This window comes from Zosterops lateralis (assembly GCF_965231275.1).
Source record: "Zosterops lateralis genome assembly, chromosome: W".
NCBI classification, from domain to species: domain Eukaryota; kingdom Metazoa; phylum Chordata; class Aves; order Passeriformes; family Zosteropidae; genus Zosterops; species Zosterops lateralis.
The window spans coordinates 10,462,626-10,488,545 of NC_139801.1; the positions used below are offsets into that span (position 1 = coordinate 10,462,626).

At 42.9% G+C, this 25,920-nt stretch overlaps 1 long non-coding RNA gene across 1 annotated transcript in view; it reads right to left on the reverse strand.

Annotated features, from left to right (window-relative positions):
- LOC310922019 overlaps positions 1–12,238 on the reverse strand; it is a 39,448-nt gene extending 27,210 nt beyond the window's left edge. The window contains exon 1 of the long non-coding RNA XR_014592271.1: positions 11,936–12,238. This is a non-coding gene — a long non-coding RNA (uncharacterized lncRNA). The remainder of the gene's footprint in view (positions 1–11,935) is intronic.
- Between the last annotated feature and the right edge of the window lie 13,682 nt (positions 12,239–25,920).

Sequence of the window (25,920 nt, forward strand, 5' to 3'; positions counted from 1 at the left end):
CTTTTCGGATGCTCTGATCTATCATTACATGGATGACATCCTCATTGCCACAAAGAGGCCGCTTCCAAAAACAAAAATAGACTGGCTGATTTCACAACTAGAGCATCAAGGGTTGACAGTTGCACCAGAAAAGATACAGCAATCAGCCCCTTGGAAATACTTAGGTTGGCTGATCACAGATGCGCAGATTCGTCCTCAGAAAGTTATCCTGCATGACAACATCACCACTTTACATGATGCTCAGAAACTTTTTGGAGACCTGCAATGGGTTTGAACCATTGTAGGCATTACCAATGATGACTTGGTACCATTTCTGCCATGCCTTCGCGGCAGTGATGCCAACAGTTCACGGGTCTGTACCCCCAAACAACAAAAAGCTTTGATGCATGTGAGTGAAAAACTTCAGAATGGATGGAGTGCCCGTCGTGTAGAACATCTTCCATTGTCACTCTTCCTTTCCAACGCTGAAGCTTGCCCACTTGCCATTGTCTTTCAATGGCAAAAGAAAAAGGGGGAAAACCAATCTGATCAAAAATTTGATTCTACAGCAGTTGTCATTGAGTGGATGTTTTTGCCTGTGCAGCCAAAATGCCATTTCATGAGCAGAACGGACGCTTTTGCGACACTGATAAGAAAAGGCAGAGACAGAATTGTAGAAATAGATGGAAGAGAACCAGCAGACATCAGCATTCCTGTGAAAGATGAAGACTTGGAATGGCTGTTGAGACAGTTGCATTGCAAGAGACGTTGTTGGGTTTTGCAGGTGTGGTTCACAACAAGCAGCCAAAAGGTCCAATGTGGCATCTGATCACACGTCATCGATGGTTGGAGAGGCCTTTGTGTTCACTGAAACCAGTGGAAGGCAGGACAGTGTTTACAGATGCTGGTCGAAAAACAAAAAATACTGCATGTGTCTGGCAGCAACAAGGGGAATGGCTGCAACATGTAATTAAAGGAGAAGCAGAAGATACACTTCAAACCCTTGAGCTGAAAGCCGTGTGTTGGGCTTTGCAGACTTGGAACAAAGAACCACTCAATGTTGTGTCAGATTCTTTGTACGTAGTTGGAGTTGTGCAGAGAATTGAAGATGCACTCCTCAGGCAAACCCAAAATCAGCGTCTTGGAGAACTGTTTTTACAGCTGAGAAGTGTGTTGAACCAACGCCATCATATCTTCTGTGTGATGCACATCCGAAGCCATCAGTGCAACAGAGGTTTGGGAGAAGGCAACGCACGAGCTGATGCTGCAGTCAGCTGTGTTGTCCATGTTCCCCCTCAAAACAAGTTTGAAAAGGCTCGCAACAGTCATGAAACATTTCATCAAAATGCACGAGCCTTGCACAGACAATTTCAGATTCCTTTGAGTGATGCACAAGGAATTGTGCGTGCCTGCCCTCAATGCAGTCATCACAGGCCTGGACTGGGGCTAGGCACAAACCCAAAGGGACTGAAAGCTTTAGAACTGTGGCAAATGGATGTGACTCATTTTCCAGAGTTTGGCAGATTGAAATATGTTCATGTCACAATTGATACTTATTCTAAATTCATTTGGGCAACAGCACAGCCAGGAGAAAAAGCTTTGCATGTAGAAAGACATCTGTCTGTTTGTTTTGCAGTCATGGGTGTGCCTGTGGAAATCAAAACTGACAACAGCCCAGCCTATGTCAGTCAGCGAGTCACAAAATTTATGCAAAAAATGGGGAGTGAAACATACCACAGGGATTCCTCACTCTCCCACAGGTCAAGCTATTGTAGAAAGAGCAAACCACACCCTGAAAGACTACCTTGCAAAACAAAAACAGACCGATGGCATTGATGTAGTTAGTAGACTATCAAAAGTATTGTTCACTTTAAATTACTTATGTTTGGCAGAAGGTCAAGAAGAACCTGCGGTCATGATACGTCATCACGCAGTAAAAGAGGGAAGGCCGCAGGCAGTTCCAGGACTTTATGTTTATCATAAAAACATGCGTACGGGTGAGTGGCAAGGACCGAGTCAAGTGTTGTTTAATGGTCGAGGATACATGTGTGTGTCCACAGATGCTGGTCCTGTTTGGGTGCTGAGTCGATTTACCCATGCGTGTCCTCCGGAAAGAATACCATCAGACAGTGAAGACAACCCGGACAACAATCTGCCTGGAACACTTTCTGACGATCCTGAACTTAACTGAAATTAACTTTAAGTGTGTGAAATTAGCAGTTTGTATAGTTATAGTTACAGAAGTTAAAAATTAGAAGTGTTTGTAATAGAATATTGAAGGTAAGGGCCAAAAGTACCGGCAAAATGTTGTGGATTGAACTGTTTGTTTTTCAAATTGTTTTAACAGGAAGTGTGGTTGGAGTGCTTGACGTTGACAAACGAGAAAACGTGGGTCACATGGGCCAATCGAACTGGACAAGATTCATTCTGTTTGTCTTTAGCAACACCGTCCAGTCCTTTTCGCACCTGTTTAATTGGAGTTCCATTGCTTTCGATGACAGAGTTCAAAAGCTGGACTCAAGCTAAAATATATCCTAATTTAACGGAAGCTTGGAACGCATGGTGCCACCAACCTGTTAAGTCCACTCACACACAGTCTGAAACTTGGTGTAAAATCCATGAAATCCCGATAAATGATTTAGGAGCACAAGCTGTTTCAATTGCACAAAATCTCAAAGTAGTAAGTACTGAGCCACAAGAATTTGATCTCCTTGGTTCTGTACCAAGCAATTATTACTTGACATTTGGTCATGTACAACAATCCAAAGTTGGCAACGCTTGGTTGTTTCCTAAATCCCCATTGTATTATAACAATACAGAGTACTGCAACAATTGGACACAACTTGTAACGCCATCACAAAATGTTGCAAGAAAATTGCCACCTGGAGTTTTTCTCATTTGTGGAGATCGAGCGTGGTCTGCAGTACCCCAAGGAGCTGCAGGAGGTCCATGTTATTTTGGAAAATTAACCCTGTTTGCTCCTTCCATTCATCAAATTACAAAATTTTCACAAACACCACGACGATCAAAACACAATGCCCTCAGATTGGATCCCAATTGTAAATCATCAGTATCATTGTGGGGACCCCCAACTGTAATAGTAGCATCATGTTTTGCCCCAGGTGTTGGAACGTCGCAAGCTCTCACCCAGTTACGAACCCTTGCTTGTTGGACATCAAAACAAATTAACATAACATGTGACGTGTTGAGTGAACTTGCTGCAGATGTTGCTGCTACCCGCCAGGCAGTGTTTCAGAACAGAGCTGCCATTGACTTCCTGCTCCTTGCTCAAGGGCATGGGTGCGAGGAATTCGAAGGCATGTGCTGCATGAATTTGTCAGATCACTCTCGTTCAATTTATGGACAGCTTAAACAGCTGAGAAATAACATGGGAGAAATTGTTGTTACTAATTCTCCGTTTGACAACTGGATCAATTCACTTGGATTTGCTGGTTGGATCAAAGATTTGATCCGTTTTGGAATTCTTGTTTTTATTGTCATTTTAATCATACTAGTTGTTGTACCTTGTGTGTTAAAGTGTGTGCAAAAAGCAATTAGTCGTGCCATTGACTCAGTTTGGGTAGTTCAAAAAGAAAAAGGGGGATTTGTTACGGATTTCCTCAGGAAAGGAGGGCATGATGTGTATTTAGACCTTCTTGAACTACCCTAACTGAGGCCTAGCTGAGGCCTGGTTGAGGCCTAGCTGGGGCCTAGTTGGGGCCCAAGGCCTATGACACAGCAAAATTTTTTAGCTAGTTGTGGCGCAGTTAGAATTAGGTATTAAGGTGTTTGGGAAAGATAATAGGGTGTTGAAGGTCACTGAATAGAATTGTTAGCATGTAGGTGTAAGCCACCTTAAGAGTAAACTAAACAATGTATGTTTACATTCCTTCTTCTCTTGTGTGCCAATGAAAAAGTTGTTACATGTATAAACAGTGTAGAATAGTATAAAAGTAGCCGCACTGCACGTAATAAACGGACTTCGTAGAATTAACCATACTGGTCGTATCTGCGTTTGTCTAGTCTAACCCTCTCTTATCAGGACCCTGTCTTTAACCTAGTTCTTTTATTAATTAGTATTTGTTATAAACAAATCAGCCAATTTAATAATTAAATTGAATTTATTAAATTATCAAAGTCTAAGTTTTGAAAAGCCACAAGCAACACAGGGCCAAGCTAGGTGGTCGGCACCAGGTGAACCAGGTTTGAACTCTATTGCTTCAAGACCTCCGTGGTTCACGAATTTTGCTTTAGCAGGGTCTTGTTTTTATACTTTCTTTGGCTGAGCGGGGGGGGGGGGGGGGGTGTCTTTTCGCTTCTTTGTTGATCTTATCTTTTTAGCATATTCATGTATTTTTCTTTTCTTGCTACTGGTCTGACGAAAAGTTTCCCAGAATGGGTGAATAATTAATTTTCTTACTGGAATTCTGTTTGGGAATAAACATCTTTGGCAACGAATAGTACCATATCGTTGGTGCATATCACTGGGGCCTTGTCAGACAGAAAAATCCTTTGGAATAAACATTTGTGGAGACAGCTTATCCTTGCTTGGTGAATTCCTCTTTCCTGATGTAAATCACTTTTTCCCTGTCACCAGCTTTGGTTATATAAATGCTGTAGTTTTAATTCTCTCTTCAAGCATCAGCACTTTATTGCTTTCCAGTACAATCTTTTATACCCTTTATCTTACATGCATTCCACCTGTGCACCCTATCTACCCTTCTGTGATTGGTCAGTGTCCTGGGTTGACAGTGCTCTCTATCCCATATCGTGGACTCCCTTGTTATGTCTAACAGCTGTCCCTGCTTCCCTGTTAGCTGGGCGGGCACTGTCTGCTGGCTCTCTCTCGCTTTGCTGCTTGGCTTCTGGCTTTCAGGCTTGCATTGCTGCTCGCAATTTCTGCTTATTTTCTTGCCCTTTCCTTCTCTCTCTTTCTGCTGCCTCTGTGCTCTATTTGTTTGTTTGTTTGTTTGTTTTTTTCCCTTTCCCTCTTTTCCCCTTCCCCCTCCCCCTTAAGATTTAGGACCGGCACCCGGAGCTGATCTGACTGGAGGAGTCCGAGGAGGATCTCCGGGGCCCGTGAAAGAAGCTCTGCGCCCTCCCCCTCACAGTAACCTGAGCTTTTTCTTTTCTTTTTTTTTTCCCTTGTGTCGGAGGGTGTTTATTTATTTGTTAATAAACCGGTTTTTTCCACTTTTTGTTCGAGAGATTCCTTCCCAAACCCAGGGTTGGGGGAGGGGTGGTAGAGGTTTTGTTATTAGGGGATTCCTTTGGAGGTTCTCCCCTAATTCAACCCAAACCAGAACAGTCAGGTACACTTCAGCATTCCATGTTTCTTTACCTTCAATATAGTTCACCTGTCCTACACAGTTGTAGCCTATTAGGGATGAGGGTCTGCCGCAGCCCCATTCCCAATCACCACAAACTGTGTGCCTACAATTCCTCCTTCTTTTTCTTTTAAATAAATGCCATGTTTACCATCTCTTCTACAGGGCCCTTCAGAAGAAATAGCAAACATAGTACAAGTTTTTTTTTTTTTTTTTTATGTAGGTTCCACTAGCTCTGGAATGCATCCGTGCACTGACCTTGATTCATTCCCCAAATCTACATTACATTTAATCAAAATCCTTATACCTACACTTATGGAATATTGACAATAAAAATCCTTATACCTACATTTATAGAATATTGACAATATCAATAGCATCATACATGAATAAGCCAAAGGCTGAATGTTAGGATATTAACAAAATCAACAGCTATATAATTCTATCAATAACTATACAACTTTAACAACATCAGTAACTATACAGCTCCATAAAGTACTACAAGGATAAGATAGAATCTATATATTCCCATCACCCACACGTCTTTGCTCATTCCAAGGAGTCAGGTGAATCACAGCCAGGTTTGTTGCTTTGAAGGGTATTATCCAACACAGGTCAAATGCAACAAGCAGTCACCCACCAAACTATAGTATCTGTCGAGATCCAGGCATATCCATGTTCCCAGGTGACAAGATCCCATGGGCCTTCCCAGGCTCGTATTTGCAAATTACAACCCCCAACTGGAGCTGGGCCATGAGTCCTGTCACTTGGTAACAAAAGTGCGTTAGAATAACAGGCATTGTGCACGACAGAGGAATAGTAAGATGATTCAAAGTAAACACAGCTTTCCAAGCTCTGCCTGTGGGGTTTCACTTACAATTCCCCCATTTTGTTTTTGAAGAAAGGCTTTAAGTGTAGAATGAAAACATTTTATAATAGCTGAACCAGTTGAAGAATGCAAAATGCTACTAACATGTTGTAGTGGTTTTGGTTTGAATTTTGAGTTTTCTGGCTAACGCACTATTTATGTGGTGGTTTCACATTCGCTGAATTTTGTTTGCTAACTGGGAGATAGGATTTTGGGAGAAAAAGGCGAAACAGGCTCAACTTAAATGTAAACAGATAGTTTATTAAGACATAGTAAGGAAAAGAAAGAAAAAATTAAGCTTCTAAAATTTTTTTCCTCCCCCTACAAGTGTTTATTTTTTTACAAACAACATAGAGACAAAACTTGTGACATTCAGTCAGTTTTACTGTTTAAATATAGTCTTTTATTAATTCTTCAGGAGAGGAGTCTCTTGTTTACTATGGAATTTTTTCTACTGACAATTTAGAAAAAGTTTTCTTGTGGGTCGGAACCCTCACAGAAACAGCTGCTCGGAGAAACTTGCTTCTATGTGGTCTTTTCCCATTAGCAGTTTCCCAAGCTGCTTTTTTTACTAGTGCAGGCGCTTCTCATTTTTCTCTTTCTGTTCAGGCATCTCATGGGACCATACAGTCTGTCACAAAAATTTTTGTTCAAAAATCTACAAATCATTTCTTCAAATGCAGATTTTTCTATGATTTAAAGGACAATCTACCAATAGAGTTCACTTCTATAGCTCAAACAAGAAAGTCTAGCCAGCAGGCAACTCCTTCATCTTTCCTCTAATTAATTCTTTTCTCACTCTCTCCATCTGACTGTTATGTTAAGTCTTCTCTATGCTCAATCACTTTGTCCGTTCTCACTCTGGGAAGAGTCAGTGCTTTGGAAGTTCCATCTGCTGGCAGGAAAGAGTTAAAGCTTGCCCAGGCCTGCAGTGGTCACGTGATCTCTGCTGGTCGGTAGCCAGGATTTTCAAAAGCCGCAGGAATGGGGAAACACTCAGGCAAGCAGATCTCAAAGCAGCCCAGCTGATGAAAGGCTCCTTGCCCACACCCCTTGGTCTCATTCAGGGTGGGCCCAGCTTGGAGCAGCTGCAGGCTTCAGGCTCCCCTCCCCCTGCTGGGGAAAAGGGCCCAGGCCCACAGCCAGGCCTTGGGCCAGCTCCCCCCCATGGGGAGAGCTACAGAGTGTTTTACAGCTGCTAAAAACTGATATATGCTGGGATGGGGGCACATCATCCCCTCCCCCAGCCTGGGAGTCACCGGGCCAGGCTGGCTTCCCGTGAAGGCTCGGGCAGGCCAGGCCGTCCTGGCCCCCTCCAAGTAGAGAGCCGGGACTGCCTTACCTCCTGTGAGGGTGGAAGGAAGAGAGCAATCCCAGGCTTCCTTCTAGCTTTTAAGGCTGTGTGTGTCCCAAAGGTGTATCCCTACATGCAATTGGCTATTTTGGTTGTCAATTCAAAGGAAATCACCAATTGCACCTCACCATCTGTGCAAAACCAACATATATGTCGAACACCCTAAGACTGTAAGAATTGTTGGGTAGGCCGAACTACATAACTAGGTCCATTATTAGCCTTGACAATATGTGGTACACCTAAAGCTGCAAAAGCGCTACATCAGTGCAAGAGCACATCTTTTTGCCTTCTCTCCTGTATGTACAGAAACTCAGCAGGCTCTAGAATAAGTGTCCACAGAAACATGAGTGAGTCGTAACTGCTTTTCTGTGCTGATAGAAATACCCATTGCAAGAAATGCAATGGATCATACTAACTGCCACACCATCGGGCTATGAGGCCCACAGGCTGGTCCAGAGTTAGTAAAATATATATACTGAAAGGTATGATAGTAACCACCCTCCAAGCTTTTCCCTTTTGTACTCTTAATTCTACTTGCCTCAGTGTAGCAAGTGATTCTGGTTACAAGCTCCTGGAAAACAAGGACTACCTTTTAATGAATCAAAAAGTGGTGCCAACAGCACATTTGATAATCCCAACAATGGTTTGATCTAATTAATTGTACCTAATAACTTTTGCAAGTCATTTAATGTTTGTATAGAGTGCTGAACAGTCACTGTCTGAGTTTTAACAGTTTGGTTCAAGATTTTCATCCCTAAATACTTCCAGGGAGCTTGCTGTTGTATTTTCTCAGGAGTAACACACAAACTATAACTTGCTAAAGCCTCTTGCATTACAGGCATTGCCACAGTGAGCTGTTCTACAGTTGATGCAGCAACTAAGACATCATCCATATACTATACTGAGTTCCAAGACACTATAAGTTGCTTTTTCACCATTCAGCATTCTCTAGCTCTGCATTAGTTTTAAGGCTATGTATACAAATATGTATATGTCAAAGTTAGGGAAAGACAAATATAGCAAAATGTACTATACCACACTGTCCTATCAAGAAGTAATCATACAGCAAGTTCTGATTTTGTTTAACTGCAGTAAATGTTACAATCTACTTGTGTTACTGATTTTCCTTTTGAGTAGGCTGCCTAGTACATGAGTAAACTACATATGAAATACAATATTCTCAACCAAAAAGACAATACAAGGTGCACAAAACAACAGCTTTTCAAACACAACTGACTTGAAAACTTAATTTTCATATGCTCATTGGGAGAAAGCTAAGCTTAAATCAAATTAGTTTATCTTATAAAATTTCAAACAGTTAATTTTAAACAGTTAAGCAAAGTGCATAGCATCTGCTCCCTGTATCCAGCACCCTTCTGCGAAATTGGTGACAAAAAAATTCGTAACAAAATGTCCAAAATTAATTTTCCTTCTCCTAATGTTTGAGTCCTCATTATTATGTTTCCCAGTTGCTTACCTCTTCTGCACCAAGTAAGTAGGGCATGTAGTGCCTGTTCTTCAGACTTAATACCTTTCCTTTGTAATATTCGCAGCAGGATGTCCAATGTGGACTCTTCCTCTACCAATATCTGAGCCCCCATTCCTAAGTTCCCAGCCGCTCACCTGGGAGTGGTGTGTTTGAAAGTCATCTGGACTTTCAGGCTTTCAGTCTTGCCTGCTCAATTCTTCAAGCTCCTGCCTGGCTCAGTTCTACAGGCTCTCTGTCTGCCTGGCTCAGTTTGGCTGGGTTCTCCCATCTTACTGCTCTTAGGTCCACAGTCATCTGCCCAAATCACCTCAGGATCACATCAGGGTCACCAGATGACAGAGGAGTTACAACTGACACCAAAGAAGGCTTCAAGCATCAGCACTTTATTGCTTTCCAGTACAATCTTTTGTACCCTTTATCTTACGTGCATTCCACCTGTGCACCCTATCTACCCTTCTGTGATTGGTCAGGTACACCTCAGCATTCCATGTTTCTTTACCTTCAATATTGTTCACCTGTCCTACACAGTTGTAGCCTATTAGGGATGAGGGTCTGCCACAGCCCCATTCCCAATCACCACAAACTGTGTGCCTACAACCAAGGACTGGAAAACCAGAGGCAGTGCTCCACAGCCCACCCCTGGAACCCCAGTCTAGCCTCAGAGTGGCCAGATGAATGGAAGTCCCACCTGGAGGAAGGTCCCATGAAAGTCAAAGGGTACTTAAGCCAGAACATGAAGTATGTCTTGACCCTAGCTCCTCTTCAGATTTCTATCAGCTGAACAGTGCTGGAAACAGGAGTAGTAGCTATATTTGTTCTTTTCTATATTCTTTCTTTCTTTCTTTCTTTTTCTTTCTTTCTTTCTTTCTCTCTCTCTCTCTCTTTCTTCTATTTTCCTCTTCTCAGAATTTTAAGTAACTTAAAATCAGATAGGCTGGGAGTTTACTAAGTTGAATGGGCTAAGTTAATGTTTTGTGAAATGTTTTATGTTGATTGAATGCTGTTCTAAAGTTTTGGCAAAGTTCTCTGATTTTCTGAAGTTGACAGTAAAGTTTTTTGCTTTTTTGACCTCTTGAGAATATCTTGTCAGTTTTTCTCCTGTGTGTCTAACTCAGAATGCATTAAAAAAAATGTAGGCCCTTTTAAGAGTCTAATCAAGTGAGTTTTTGGGGCCTTACACTTAGTACTGATTTAAGCACAGTTGCTGAGTTGGCTTTGTTAGTTTCTTATCTCTGCCAAATGTCTTTGAGGTCTGTCCATGATCAGTAGCACAACCTTCTTCCCAAACTCTGCTGTAAAACCCTAGGTCTAAACAAACTAAGCAAAACAACACATCCTTCCCCTCTGAGACTATGAAGCCTGTTTTGTAATTCACTTATAAAGCAAGGCCCTGTTTCACAACCTCTTTTGCAATCTTCATAATTCTTTGAGTGTATTAAATATCTGACTCTTGAAATATAATGAGCACCCCCCTTTTAATGCTGATGTTGGATAGACAAGTTATATTAATTATTATGCAAGAACATGCATTTGTGTTTCAATAACACATTACATAGCAATTTTGAGTAAATGGAAGAAACTTAAGAGAAAAGATGACTCCATCTCAGCCAGACCCAAAACAATGGTTTGGAATAAGGAAGAAAAATTGCATCAGGTCTGTCTGAAATGGAGCTAACTTTCCCCACTGCAGTCCTCATAATGCTGTGCTTTGTATTTATAGCTAGAATGGTGTTGACAAAACACCAGTATTTTGGTTACTGCTGAGCAGTGCTCACACAGCATCAAGACTGTCTCTTCAGTCTCTCCCCCACTGAAAGGGTCCCCAAAGACTGGGAGTGGGCAAGAGGTTGGGAGGGAACATAGCCAGGACAGCTGACTCAAACTGACTAAAGGGGTATTTAATACCATATGAGGTTGTGTGAAGCAATCAATGCCAAGAGAAAGAAGGAGGAGAGGAGACATTCATTAAGGTATTTGTCTTCTCAAGCAACACTATATGTACTGAGATCCTACTTCCCAAGAGGTGGGTGGAGATCACCTACTAATACAAAGTAGGGAATAAATCTTTTTGTTTTCTTTTGCTTCCTTACACAGCCTTTGCTATTTTTATGAAACTACCTTTATCTTGACCCATGAGGTTTTCATTTTATTTTCTCCCTGTCCTTCTGAGAAGGGGGAGTGATATAGTAGCTTGGTGGTGTTTCCAAAGAGTGTTTGAGATCACTTAAAAAATCACCAGCAAGGGTATCAGCAAAAACCAGCTTTAATATTAAGCAATGGCAGGACAAAGTTCATTGGCAAGATTCACTCTACCACTTATTACTCAGTCAAGGCACACCAAGGAAAAACAAGGAACAACAAAACCAAACAAAACCTAAGCAATCAAAACAGAAATAAACCAAGAACTATCTAGGGGTGTGTGTGTGTGTTTAGGTGCATATGACAAAAGGCTAGTGAGGGCAAGGATAAAAGGAATATGGTCTAAAAGCTTAACAGCACTCAAACTTAACAGTACTTTAACTTATACCTTAAACCTAACAATTTTAACAAAAGAACAACACTTATACCTAACTTAAATGTAACATAACTGTAACAATTTAACAGAGGAATAACACTTAAGAGCATTTATCCTAACTTATAATTTCTAAGTGAAACTTTGCAACTTAGCAGAAGAACAACACTTAGCAGCATTTAACTTAGCTTATAACTTATGGCTTAACCTTACAGGCTGTCCTGGTTTGAGATAGATTTGGGAGGGAACTTCCCAAAGGGATCTCCCCTAGAAAGAAAATTCCTGCAACCTCTCCCCCAACCAGTTCAGGAGATAATCTCCTTGGAGAAAAGTGGAAAAAACTGTATATTTAACAAGCAAAGTACTCACAAACATGAAAAAAATTAATTATACTAAACCATAAAACCTCTTGTTGCTCTGAAGAGATGGTAGATTCAGAGAAAGTCCTTCTGTAGTTCAGAGAGAGTCCTTTTTGTGGGTGTGGCTTGGCTTGGCTTTCTCTCAGTCCCTCCAGGGTTCAGGTCTCTCTCCGGGGCTCGGGTCTGTTGTCCTGGCTGCAGTGCAGCTTGGGGGGCCTCTGGATGATAGTCCTGGTCTTCCTGGACCGAACAATAGCTGAACAGTCCCCCAAAAAAACCCCTTTTGGCCTCAGCTAACTAGAAAAAAATAACTAAAAGCAAAGGAGAGCTTGCCCACTGTCTGTGCTGCAGACAACACAGTCAGTGAGAAAAGAATTCCGGGGGAGTAAAATGAAGCTTCTGCAGACAAACGGTGTGCGTCTTCTTTACCCCCTTCACTCTCTTTCCCTGGGCCAAGCTTAAAGCTACAGGACCCATTTCTGAGCAGGAAAAAAACAGATGATGGGGATACTGGAACATACAGTCACCCCAGAACACAGGCCTAACTTAGATATCCTAGGTACTTACATATCTAAGAAAGCAGCATTTCTCCCAGATTTGCTATAGCATATGCACACATGTATGCACACAGACATAAGGACGCAGTGCAAGCAAGGTACCTGTGAAAAATTGCCCTCGAAGGTGTAAAAAAACAAAGTTCACTCTTTAGAATTTTTAAAAGTTTAATAAGAGATAAAAGGGACAAGATCCAGCGCTGGCGTGTTTTCAGCGATCAGCCAAAGAACACACCGTTAACTTAAAACAGCATTCTTTATATACTGGAGTACATACATATTCATGAGTTTTATACATTATTCAGACATTCTTGTGAGTTTTTGATGTTGCAGGAATGCTTTTGTTTGGTTTTAACTTCTGAATTATCTGCATGACATCCTGTAGACCAGGTCAATATATTTTATTTCTTTTTGTGGTTCCATCCTGTTGTTTCGCACCCCCTGATAACAGTCAATAAATTCTTCTCTAATTCTTCTCTGGTGCTCTGTTTTTTGTCACTGTTATCACTTGGAGAGGCCAGTCAGCAGATGTGAGAAACAACATAATTGTTTTACACCATTCCCTTAGTTACATAGAAGCATTTTAACATTTTGTGTTTTGCTAAGGCCTACAATATAATATATTCATCACACCACTATTCCTATAAGCTGTAGCCGTGAGATTAGCTGGTGGTGCTGCTACCTATTTCCCAATAAGCATCTCCTGTGGAAAAGCCACTTGAGTAGGATTCAGGCAAAGCAGTCAAGTCCACACATCACACATGCCATGGCTAACTCAGCAAAGAGAGGCAAGAAGGGCCTTTTGTATGATAAGTTCCAGCAAAGGTTTATTACGGCACGCCAAAGGGAATCAGGGGCAAAAGACCTGGCCATGTGGTCTGCACAGGCCTAAATAGAGGTCAGGAACCAATGATCTGAGGGCACAGGGGCAGTACAAAGGGCAGGGCAAAGGTCATTGCCCTATAGGGAAGATGGGACCAGCCACCAGGGATACCACAACCAATGGGGAACCAGGGAAAGGAGAAACCACAAGAATTAGGGGCATGGGGAAAATGAGACTGGGGTAGATTACACAGTGTTGCAAGGCACCATGGGGAAAGTCTCTTCTTTCAGCTTGGGTGGAAACTCTATGGTGTATTCTTCCAGGGCAAGGCCTTTGGGATTCCCCTGAGAGGTTCAAGGGATTCCACAAGCTAAACAGTGCATAGATAGTGCAACTATATCAGTGCAACTGATAGATTATATTATATTAATGAGCAGCTAAAAGGAATTATAAATTGTACCGCATTAGAATACTTGTGATCAAAGACAACATGAAAAAGCTAATATATAAATCTGAAAGCCAATATTATATTGTCATTTATAACAAAGGTAAGTGAAATACTCACTTTGGATGCCTTTGTATCTCCCCAACAGGTGAAGGATTGGGCCTCGAGGAATGAGAGCATCAGCCCAGGATTTGTCGTCATTCGGTAATCCTCTGAGTACAGAAAACTTGAGAGTTTGCTGGCTCTGAGAGGCATCCCACTCAGAAGGAGGTTGCTGGTTTCAGCCCCCTGCAATCCGCAAGAGCTCAAAGGGTCTCATTTTGGACTGCTGTTAATAGGGTCGCAAAAGAGTGAGCTTTAGTCATAACAATGTTTCATCCTGGCCACAGTTTGGGTCAGCACTTTCTTTGAAAGTGTGAGAGTAGGGATGGTATGCCATTCAGGCAAGAAAAACAGTTCCCAAGGCTGTTCATAAAGAAAAACAGGTGCTCATTAGACATCAGCAGTTCCTGGGAGCAGACTGTTTCTGATAAGCTCAAGAAGACCTCAACCCAGGTGCTGTTTTTCAAGGCAGAGGCCTAATGAGCATTTCTCAGATCGCAGTCTGGCCTGAGAAAGTGAGAGGGGGGAAAAATGCACCACCACAGGTGGGCACCTGGAGGCCAGCCAAGGTCAACCCACTGTTGTCCCTAAAACAAGATTATTTTACCCAGTGTGCAAGAGACAACAAACACACTGAGTCGAGGCATTTGATTTTATTACTATTCTGTAGAATAGGGTGCCAGGTGTCTAACACAGCTGGCATGCCTTCTAGGAAACAAGCACAGTCTTTTATACAAAAAGGGAGCAAAGAAAGAATGATACAGAAACAGCTGATTGGTCAATCATGCTTATATAAAAAGATTCTTAATGTGCATGTGGCAGTCTTGGTCCAGTTCATTATACTATCATTTATATACACAAATTTCCCCGGGGGGGTTGTTTTGTAGCATTATAATAATCTAGGGTAACTCGAGGGTATATTTTCATCCTATCAGCTACAACCAAGTTTTTATTTAACCTTGTTACAGTTTCTGCTTGAATCTATTTGAACAATTGGTTGTCAATAAAATAAGGATTTATAGTATTATGTTCCTGGGAATTCCTCATTGCTCCGACACCCCTTTGTCATGGTTCAAGACTAACTTATAGTTACTGTGAACTTTTTGTGAATTTTTAAAACTTCATCTCACATGACTATGACATCACGTTTCCTCTAGATGATACAAAGGGCAAGGAAAGAAGCCTACAAGTCTTCAATATTTCCCCTAGATCCTTTTTAGGTTACTGGTGATGTGCTGGCATTGGATGTAACCTTTTTTTTTTTTTTTTTTTTTTTTTTACAAGCTGATAGTGTTTAAGCCTTCAATCCTGTTCCACCTCCATGAATTTACTGATTATCCTTTGTCTCCCAATATGGCTGTTCTGAGGAGAGAGGGGTAGATATGCTAAGATCTTGATGATCTGCTAATCTAAGTGTTATGGTTAAATTTCATGCCTGCATCTCTTCTGCTGCTGCTATTTTTTCCCCTGGTGCTTCCAAACAAGTTATTTACATTAACATCTATTCAAATCTTTCTATTACAGTTATTTACACCTAGCTAAACCAAGTGTGTTATCTGCCAAAACTGTTCAGCAGAAGTGCCAGCTCACGGTTGTCTTTAAAACTCCTCCTGTATATATGTATGAATTTGCAGCAGTCCTGATGTTATTTACAAACAGCTGTGCCAATACAACACATGAGGAGGTGAGAAAGGGAGAATAAGCTACAAAGAGGGAAGTAGGAATAGTTTAAGATTCTAGATGTGCCTTTGCCTTTCTAATCTCATTTCTACTTACTCTGACCACCTCTCTATATTCACAAGAGATGAAAGCAGGATCAGGCCGCTTGGAGCCAAGGCACATCTAGAATTAAATCTAACCAAGGATATTAAGGATAACAAAAAGGACTTTTTAAAATACATCAATTACAAAAGAAAAACAAAGGATAATGCGGGCCCATTAGTATAATGGAGAGGGGACCCTGGTTACAGAGGATCCAGAGAAGGCTGAATTACTGAATGCCTTCTTTGCATCAATCTTCACTGATAAGACCAGCCCTCAGGGATCTCTGCCGCAGGAGACCTGGGTAAAGGAATGTTGGAAGGAAGACCTTCCCTTGGTCAAGGAGGATTGGGTCAGAGAACACCTAGGCAGACTTGACATCCACAAGTCCATGGGCCCTGATGGGATGTATCCACAAATGCTGAGAGAGCTGGTAGATGTAATAGCCAGGCCACTCACAATCATCTATGAAAGGTAATGGAGATCAGGAGAGATGGCTGAAGATTGAAAGATAGCAAATGTCACCTCAGTCTTCAAAAAGCACAAGAAGGAGCATCCAGGGAACTACCAGCCAGTCAGCCTCACCTCAATCCCTGAAAAGGTGATAGGGCACCTCATCCTGGAGGCCATCTCTACTCACATGGAAGAAAAGAAGGTGATCAGGAGTAGTCAGCATGGATTCACTAAGGGTAAGTCATGTTTGACCAACTTGATTGCCTTCCATGATGAAACAACTACATGGATGGATGAGGGAAGAGCAGTGGATATTGTCTACCTCGACTTCAGCAAGGCTTTCAACACTGTCTTTCACAGCATCCTCATAGGCAAACTCAAGAAGTGTGGGTTGGATAAGTGGACAGTGAGGTGGATTGAGGACTGGCTGAATGGCAGATCCCAGATGGCAGATCTCAGAGGGTCATAATCAGTGGCACAGGGTCTAGTTGGAGCCTTGTCACTAATGGTGTTCCCCAAGGTTCAATACTTGGCCCAGTATTGTTTAACTTGTTCATCAATGACTTGAATGAAAGGGCAAATACCTCCTCAGCAAGTTTGCTGATGATACAAAACAGTTAGGAGTTGCCGATTTTGCTGGTTTTGCATTAACTGATTTTTGATGAGGAGATAAGAATTAAGCCACGGAAGTGATTCTCTGTGAGAAGCTGCTAAAGGCTTCCTCTCTCCCTGGCAAAATCAATCGCTGGCTAGCTCTGAGAACAGGCACACTGCTAGGCCAATTAGAAAGGCAGGTAATGCCTCTATGATAACATATTTAAGAAAAGAAACCACGGGAAGAGCCCTTTTCTCCCTACCCTCTTTGGAGTGGTGAGGGGGACACCGAGCCGCTTCCCAGGGATCCCGCTGGGCCCCATCCTGGCAGGGTGGCTGGGGCCCCTTCCTGTCGGGGCCGGGCCCCTTCCTGGCAGAGCCTACTGGTCCTTTTCCCAACAGCACCACTGGGCCATGCCGCTGGGAGCCATCCTGGCACTGCGAGCAACCATGCAGATGGGACCAGAGCTGGGGGCGAGCCCTAGGCCAGGAGCAGCAGGGACCAAGAGCGGGCCCACGGTCCCCAGCATACCGGTTTGGGAGGGGCCATATGGCCCGGACTGCGCTGCTGAAATTGGTCTGACTGGGGTGGCACGGCTATCTCAGCATTGCTTGCGATGAACTTTGCTTGCTTAGCCACTTAGCCAGCCATGCCATGCACAGAAGGACAGAAGCAGAGGCAGCAGCTTTTCTTTTTTTCAGCGCCTCTGTCCTGCAGTGACTGTATGATACTGTATTCCCTATTGAGTGCTTTATAGCCAGACATGGGTCCTGTAGCTTTAAACTAGGCCTGGGGAAGCGGGGGAAAGTAGTGGGATTCTTTTGGCAGCCTGTGTTCAAAACACAGATAACTCGCTTTTTTTCCCCCAGCTCTCTCATCTCTTTTTCTCTGGAGAGAAAGACAGAGAGTTTTCTTTGCTTTTTAGCTAATTTTATTTAGTTAGCTGGGGTAAGAAGTTTTCCTGGGACTGTGGCTTCTTCTTCTTCTGGAACTGTTCAGCTTTTCTCCAGTTTGAAACACCAGAATATTGCCGGGGGGCCCCCCACGTGAGTTATAGAACTCTATAAAAACTGCTTCAATTGATAGAACTTGAGAACAAACGAACCTATGAACACCAATTCTCTACCAAGTCAGAGGAAAGGAAAAAGTGAAGATGTGAGAACAACATGGCAGCACCAAAGTAGGTACAAAGGAGGGAAGGGGAGGAGGAGGTGCTCCGAGTGTCGAAGCTGAGATTTATCTTCAAGCCATGGTGAGGACTATAATGCAACAGTTTCCCTGTAATTCATGAAGTGCATGGGTGGATGCAGAATTCACCTGCAGCCCATGAGAAAAAGCTGCTCATGCTGGAACGTGTAGATGCTGAGAAGCTGTGATCTGGTGAGAGGTTTGAACAGAGAGATAGAACCCTTGCTTTCAGAGATAGAGGATCCTTGCTTTTATACTAGAACATATCATCCTTAAAAACTGCACCCCATAAACTAAATAGCCCATGAAAAACAGTTGTGAGAAGACTGTTTTGCCCATGGGAGGGACTTCACGTTGCAGCAGGTTTCGGGCAGACTGCTACTCATGAAAATTAGAGCCATGTTGGAAAAGTTCACAGAGAACTGTCTCCCATGGAAAAGACTCCATGGCATAGCAAAAGAGACTCCTTTCCCTAAGTAAACTAAAGAAAGATTTTTAGAAGTGACACACTGTAATGGTTTCACATTTGCTAATTTTGACCTTTCCTGGCCAACGCACCATTTGTGTGATGGTTTGAGTATCTTTTCTGCTGTGAGATAGGATCAGGAGAAAGGCAAAGCAGGCCCAAACTTAAAGGTATAAAGATGAATTTATTAACAAACACTAAAAGAAGAGAATGAAAATCAGAATGAAACTTCTCAAAACACTTCTCCCTCCCCCACCAGCTTCTTTTCTTTCTCACAGACAATGTATAAAGACAAAACTTGGAACTCTAGGTCAGTACTGATAGCATAGGGTTAAAATGTTTCTAAAATCATGGGAACTGTATACAATAGATTCAGGGGAGGTGGAAAGAAAGGTTGGGCCTGGATAGGCCTGGGAAGGGAACCAAAACTACAGACCCTGGAAACAAAGGTTAGGTTTTGTCTTTACTAGATCATGTACAGAAGAAACTGCACAATCATCATATGATCCGTGATATGGTTGTTAATTGCAATGATTGTTTGGTGATGGAATATGATTATTATCTTAAACAAGAATCATGAGAAACGATATTTGGGGGGCTTGATGGAAATGACAAGGATTCATGCTTGGATAAGATCAATGTATACAATAGAACAATATGACCTGGAAATTATGTGAAGATGTATGTATATAAAGAAGGGATTGGACTATACAGCATTTCCACTTGGGGATGACATGGTTAAGAGCCTCTGGGTAAGGTTTTGGGGGAAAAACTAATAAAGTGGATGTTGTTGTGGTAGTCTACTGTAGATCACCCAGCCAGGATGATGACACCAGTGTATTATTCTATAAGGAATTAAGGGAAATATCTAGATCACTTGCCCTTGTCATAACCAGTGACTTCAATGTCCCAGATGTTAACTGGAACTATCAGACAACAGACCCAAATAGATCCGAGAAATTCCTGAAGCACAATAAAGATAGCTTTTTGATAAAGGTACTAAGGGACCAACTAGGAAAGGTGCACTCATAGATCTTTTGTTTATAAAGAGATGGCCTCATGGGTGAAGTGATGATTGGTGGCTGTCTTGGCTACAGTGATCATGAAATGGTTGAGTTGAAAATGTTTGCTGATATGAGAAAAACTGGAAGCAGAGGTGCTACCCTGGATTTTGGGGAAGCAGACTTAGGGTTGTTCAAGGAGCTAGAAGGTCCCCTGGGAATCTGCTTTCAAAAATACTGGAGCCCATAAATACTGGTCACTTTCTAAGAATCATCTTTTAAGAGCACAGGAGTAGACAATTCCAGTGTGTCAGAAACCAAGCAATTGGAGTAGAAGGCCACCTTGACTGAACAGGGATCTCCTGGAACTTAGGCAGAAGAAAGTGTATGAACTTAGGAAGCAAAGTCAGCCTACAAAGAAGGACTACAGAGATGCTGTTCACCACTGTGGGGAAAACATTTGTACAACCAAAGCTCAATTGAAGTTGAAACTGTCCAGTACTGTGCTGAATAACTGTGGTAGTTTGGCCAGGAAGTGATTTTTCAGGAAGTTATAGCTTGACAAACCAATTAGGAAGAGAGATGTCTATGTTGAAGCATTGATTTAGAAGAATTAAAGACTTAAGTCAAAATAGATAGTGCTGAGATAATGTAGCTAGACTTCCCTTTTTGTTACCAGAAGCCAGACTGAAGGAACTGATAAATCATGGAAGGAACTGATAAATCATGGAAGCTGTCAAACTAGGCTTTTGCATCCTGAATAATCAATAGACCCCATGAATACAATACAATCATAAATCAAACAGTCCTGAAAAAAACAGGATTCAGCTGTCACTAACACTAAAGGTTAAAAAGTCAAAGAGAGGAAGACCCATATTACTTCATCATTTTGGGACCCCACCCTATAAAAAAGACCACCGACCCATTTTTAAGAACAAACTACGCATGCTTAATGGCTTTTTGGGCTAATTACCATACGAAGTGGGGAATGGGATGTACCAGAGTTATGAATATGCATTTGTGTTTTGGGTATTCAATACTCCTGTACATAAAAGACCCTGTGATCATCTGTAAGGGGTGCATGTGTATTTGAGAGTGATCCCGCACACTGCCCGGCATCGTAATAAACATACACTTTCTAACTTTAAACTGTTAGAGAGTCTTTGTCCGTCATAGTTGGATATTGGTATTAAATCAATATCCATAGTTTTTTAATAATTCAATGTGAACCTCCAAGGGTTAAATATCAGAGGCTCCCAGGGAACTGCCTTTTTTCTTCCAGCCAGTGGAGCAGGTAACACAGGCCGAGCGGCAGCCAGGCGGACTGGACCAGGCCCCGGTGCCCCACTGGGCTTGCTGGGCCAGGCCATGGCTGGGCTCAGCGGCAGCTGGCAGTGGGGAAGAAGAGGGAAAAAAGCCCCAGCTACTAACATCTAGCAAGTTTTAAGCTTGTCCTGGCAGCTGCCCATGTTACCCTCCCCCCCCCCACCGCCCCCGGGAGGAGCTCTAAACTGGGCTGGACCCACCCCGATTGTCACGGAGGGGTGGACAAAGAAGTATTTTATAGTATTTATGATCCCTGACTGCCCGGCCCCTCCAAGCTCTGATCTTTCAGTGTGAGTTCCTCCCCCATTGGCCCAGCCTTGAAATTTGACACTGTGAGCCAGCAGCCCGAGGGAGAGAGGACCTGGGCCAGATTTAACTCTTTCCTGACACAGATGGGACTTTTTTAAAATCCTAATCCTCCTTTTGAGTAAGAAGAAAAGAGAATGAATGTAAAGAAGACAGAGTATGAAGTCATTGGAGAGAGAGAGTAAAAAGACTTTTTGGGAGAAGGGTTCGAGGAGATTGCTATTTTAAGCTGAATTACTCTTTTTGAGCCATGGAAATAAAGTTTACATGTAGAGTATCCTTTAAATCATGGGAAAGATATGCATTTGGGGAGATGATTGTTTAGATTTGTGTGTGGATTTTGAGCAAAGGTGTTTATGATGGACTAAGTGATATTGATCTTATGAGATACTTGAACAGAGATAGAGATGAGAAGCCCTCTGCATCAGTGAAGAAGTGAGAAGATATTGCTGTTCCCTGAGACGAAGAATCCTTTGTCTTTGAAGTGATCCATCTTTAAAAAGTGACACCCCAGTATGCAGTATGCTTGAGTCCATGGCCCATAAGCAGCTTGGGAAACTGCAAATGGGAGGGGTCATAGAAGCAGGTTTCCCCAGGCAGCTGTTTTTTGTGACAGTTAAAAGCCACAAGAGAACTGTTCTAGGTTGTCAGTGGGATCCATGACTCCAAGAGAGACTCCTCTCCTAAAGAATTGATGAAAGACTGTTTTCAAATGGTAAAAATGACTGAAAAAACACAGTTTTTGTCTCTTTATGTTGTTTGTGAGGAAGTGAATAGTTTGTGGGGGGAGGGAGAGTGTTTTGAAAGTTTCATTTTTCTTTTCTTTTTTGTTTCTTTTTCTCCTTGTAGTGTGTGCTAATAAAATCTGTTTGCCTTAAATTAGGCCTGTTTTGCCTTTTTCTCCTAATCCTATCTCACAGAAGGAAAAGAGAGTAGACACTCAAACCAATACACTAAATTTGGCAAACAGAAACAGGTGAATATCAAACCACTACAATAACAAAAAATGTTTTTTTACGTATGTGTCTTGGTTTAGATAGACAAGTATCTGCCAGGGAAGATTGGAGTCTCCCTGGGAATGTAAGCCTCCCTTCTCTCCCTTTCCAAATTATTATAAATTTGCAATTAAAAGGCTGTCAGGCAAAGATTTTGGGAACGGTATAGCAGCTCTTTACTAGGGATATTAAAAAAAATACAAATGTAGTACAAGAGAATAAGCAAACAAACAAACAAGAAATCCTAGAAAACCCTGACAAAGTCAGAAATAAAACCTGACTCCCTGTTGGTCAGGATGTTGGAAGCAGTCCGAAAGTCAGCCCTCCTGGAGTGGCAGATGTGGTCCTGTTGGAAGCAGAGATGATCCTGTGGAGCCAAGGGTCCTGAAGTGGGTCCGGTCTTCCTTTGAGGGTCCCGTGGGAACACCAGAGTGCCTGGTGACACTTGTGGCTCCTTTTTATCTAGGTGGAAATGGTTTGGCTCCTCCTCCCTGGGTAGAGCATCTCACAATAGGATGATGAAATGTGTCGTGTCATTGGTGAGCTTTAATGGTCCATTAACAGAAGATATTCTCATGGGGTAGTGCAAGAGTGAACAGAGATAAGAAACAATGCCCCACCCGGTTTTTAACAGCTGGCTTGTTATCAGAGAAGGCAGTTACCCCCTCCCTTCTGGAGTTACAACAGATAAAGAAAAATCTCCCCAGCTGAGCTTTGGCCACCTCTTTGTTTTGGTCAAGTACTCTTAAGTATCCAACACTTAGTCTCCTTGGTAACTTATGGGGAAAAAATTCCTTAAAGTAAAAAAAAGGAACAAACCTAACCCCCAACAATATGTTAACAAACAAAAGAAGGACTAAAGAAAACATTTGTCTATTACTTGATGACGTTGGTCACCTTGCCAGTAGGGATGAACATCAAGCAGAGACAGTTAACGCCTTCTTCACCTCTGTCTTTAACACCAGTGGTGGGCCCTGGGACCCCAGGAGCCCTGGGCTGGAGGGCTATGACTGGGGGAGTGCCAAGTTCCCAGTCAACTTTGAACTTTTATGGGATTTGCTGCTGCAAGTGAATGCACAGAAGTCTATGGGGCTCAATGCAATTCATCTCACAGTACTGAAAGTTGGCTGATGCTGTTGCAAGACCTTGCTCAGTTATTTATCAATGGTCTTGGGAAATGGAAGACATTCCAGTCAACTGGAAGACAGCAAATATTATTCCCATTTTCAAGAAAGGCAAGAAAGAAGAGCCTGGTAATCACAAGCCTGTCAATCTTACTTTGCTTCCTGGTAATATTAGGGAGAAGATTATTCTGGGAGTTATTGAAAAACACTTGAGAGTCATCAGTCAAAGCCAACATGGGTTCATAAAGGGAAAGTTGTGCCTTACTAATTTAACATTCTTTTATGACATGGTTACCCACCTGGAAGATAAAGGTAAGGTAGTGGCAGTAGAGTTTGGGGGATTTTAGCAAAGCTTTCAATACTGTCTCTCACAGTATCTGTATTGGGTTTGCATTGCCTGGTTTTTGGTAGCAGGGGGGCTACAGGAGTGGCTCCTATGAGATGCCACTAGAAGCTTCCTCAGTGTCCACCAGAGTCAATCCCTGGTGGCTCAAAAGATGGACATGCCGCTGGCCAAGCCTAGGTCAATTAGAAATAGTGGTAACACTTCTGTGATAACATATTTAAGAAAAAAAAAAAAAAAAAAAAACAAAGAATGGTTGTGCAGTTTTAATTTTGGCCAGAGAAGAGCAGAGTGAGAACCATGTGAGAGAAACAACTCTGCAGACACCAAAGTCAGTGAAGAAGGAGGGGAAGGAAGTGCTCCAGGTCCTGGAGCCAAGATTCCTCTGCAGTCTGTGGTGAAGACCATGATAAAGCAGGCTGTGCCCCTGCAGCCCATGGAGGTATACAGCAATGCAGCGATCCACCTGCAGCCCATGGAAGAGCCCCACGCCAGAGCAGGTGGATGCCTAGAGGAGGCTGTGATCCTGTGGGAGCCCTGTGAAGAGAGGCCCTGCTCCCATGCTGGAGCAGCCTGTCCTTAGAGGACTGCACCCTGTGGAAGAAGGACCCATACTGCAGCAGTTTGAGGGGGACTTTTTGCCTGTGGGATGGACTCACATTGCAGCAGTTTGCAAAGAGCTGTTACTTGTGAGATGTACTCACATTGGAGAAGTTTGTGGAGAACTGTCTCCTGTGGGAGGGACCTCAGAGTGCAGCAGGGGAATGACTCCTATCCCTAAGCAGTGGGAGAAGCCATGTGTAATGAACTGACCATAATCCCCATCCCCTGTCTCTGCACTGCTGGGGTAGGAGGTAGAGCTGGGAAAGAGGGAGTGGGGGGAAGGTGTTTTTAGGCATTTATTTTACTTCTTATTGTCCTGCTCTGATTTTGTTAGTAATAAATTCACTTAATATCTCTAAGCTGAGCCTGTTTTGCCCATGATGGTATTTGGTAAGTGATCTCTCCCAGTCTGTATCTCAACCCATGAACCCTTTATTATATTTTCTCTCCTCTGTCTGGCTGCAGAGGGGAGTGAGTAAGTGGTTTTCATGGGTGCCTGGCATCTGGCTAGCATCAACCCATGACAATATCCTTCTAGACAAAATGTCCAGCATACAGCTAGACACACACACAATACAATAGGTGAACAATTGGCTGAAGAGTCAGGTTCAAACAGTTCTAGTAAATGGGGCAACATCTGGCTGGCAGCCAGTCAGTGGTGTTCCACAGGGCTCAATTTTAGAGTCAGTTCTCTTCAATGCTTTTATCAATGACCTGGACATAGAAGTTAGGTACCCACTAAGTTTGTTGATGATACTAAATTAGGAAAAGTCAATTCCCTCAAAGGTAGAGAGGCCTTACAGAGAGATCTTGATAGATTGGAGCGCCAAGCAATCACCAGCCTTATGAAATTTAACAAGGACAAATGCCAGATTCTGCACCTGGAATGGTGTAATCCTGGATGTACACATAGACTGAGGGACAAGAGGTTGGAGTGCAGCCCTGAAGAAAGGGATTGTCTTGGTTTGAAAGACAAGTGTCTACCAAGGAAGGTGGGAACCTCCCTTGAAATGGAAAATATGACCATCTTCCCTCCAAATTATTATAACTTTGAAATTACGGGACTTTCAGGCAAAGATATGGGGAAAGGAATAACAGTTCTTTATTAGTGTATATATATGCATAATAAGGCAAACAAACAACAACAACAGCAGCAGCAACAAACAGAAAAAGACAGAAACCCAACAACAGCCTTCTCTCAGCTGTCAAGCACTTTCCCCTTTGGTGTAGTTATGGTCACAGCCAACAGGGGTGCTGTTGGCTCCTGGTGGGCAGGGTAGGTGCGATGATCCCCCTGCGGCTGCAGGAGGTGCTGTGGCGTGAGCTCAGCCATCTCTCTCCATGTGGGTAATGGCAGGTGAGCTGGCAGAAGAGATAGAAAAGGGGCTTCCTATACAAACCCACAGGGGCAGCAGATCCTGGTGCCCCTCTGGATGGCGAAATGGACTATAGCAGGAACCTCAGAGCAGTAAGCTGGAATGTCAGAGGCGAGCAGACCCTGGAGTGGCAAACAAAATGTAGAAGAAACTCCGCAGCTGTAGCAGGAGCCGTGGGGGGTTTGGGTGGACATGGAGTGTCAAGTTAAAGTGTAGCAAAAAAACTGAAGCAGTGGCAGAAAAACAGTGGGGCTGGGAAGAGGCAGCTGGGTTCCTGCAAACAGCCGTAAGATGCTCCCTCAAAGGGACTCAGAGCTCAGGCTCCCAGGTTTTCCACTGGGGCACTTGAGTAGATATTGAGGGTCCTTCCCAGTGAGGTCAGGTGTAAAGAAGGTCCCAGTTCAACAGCTGCTTTTACGCGCAAAGGCTCACCCACAGTAAGGAAGAAGCAGCAAAGGATGGAACTCTGCAGTGCCAGCAAATTCTTCCCACAGCAGCAACAGCATGTCCTCCTTTGGTCCCAAGAACGAGAGAGAGGAGCAGAGCCCAGCCCCTCACCTCCCAGCCAAAA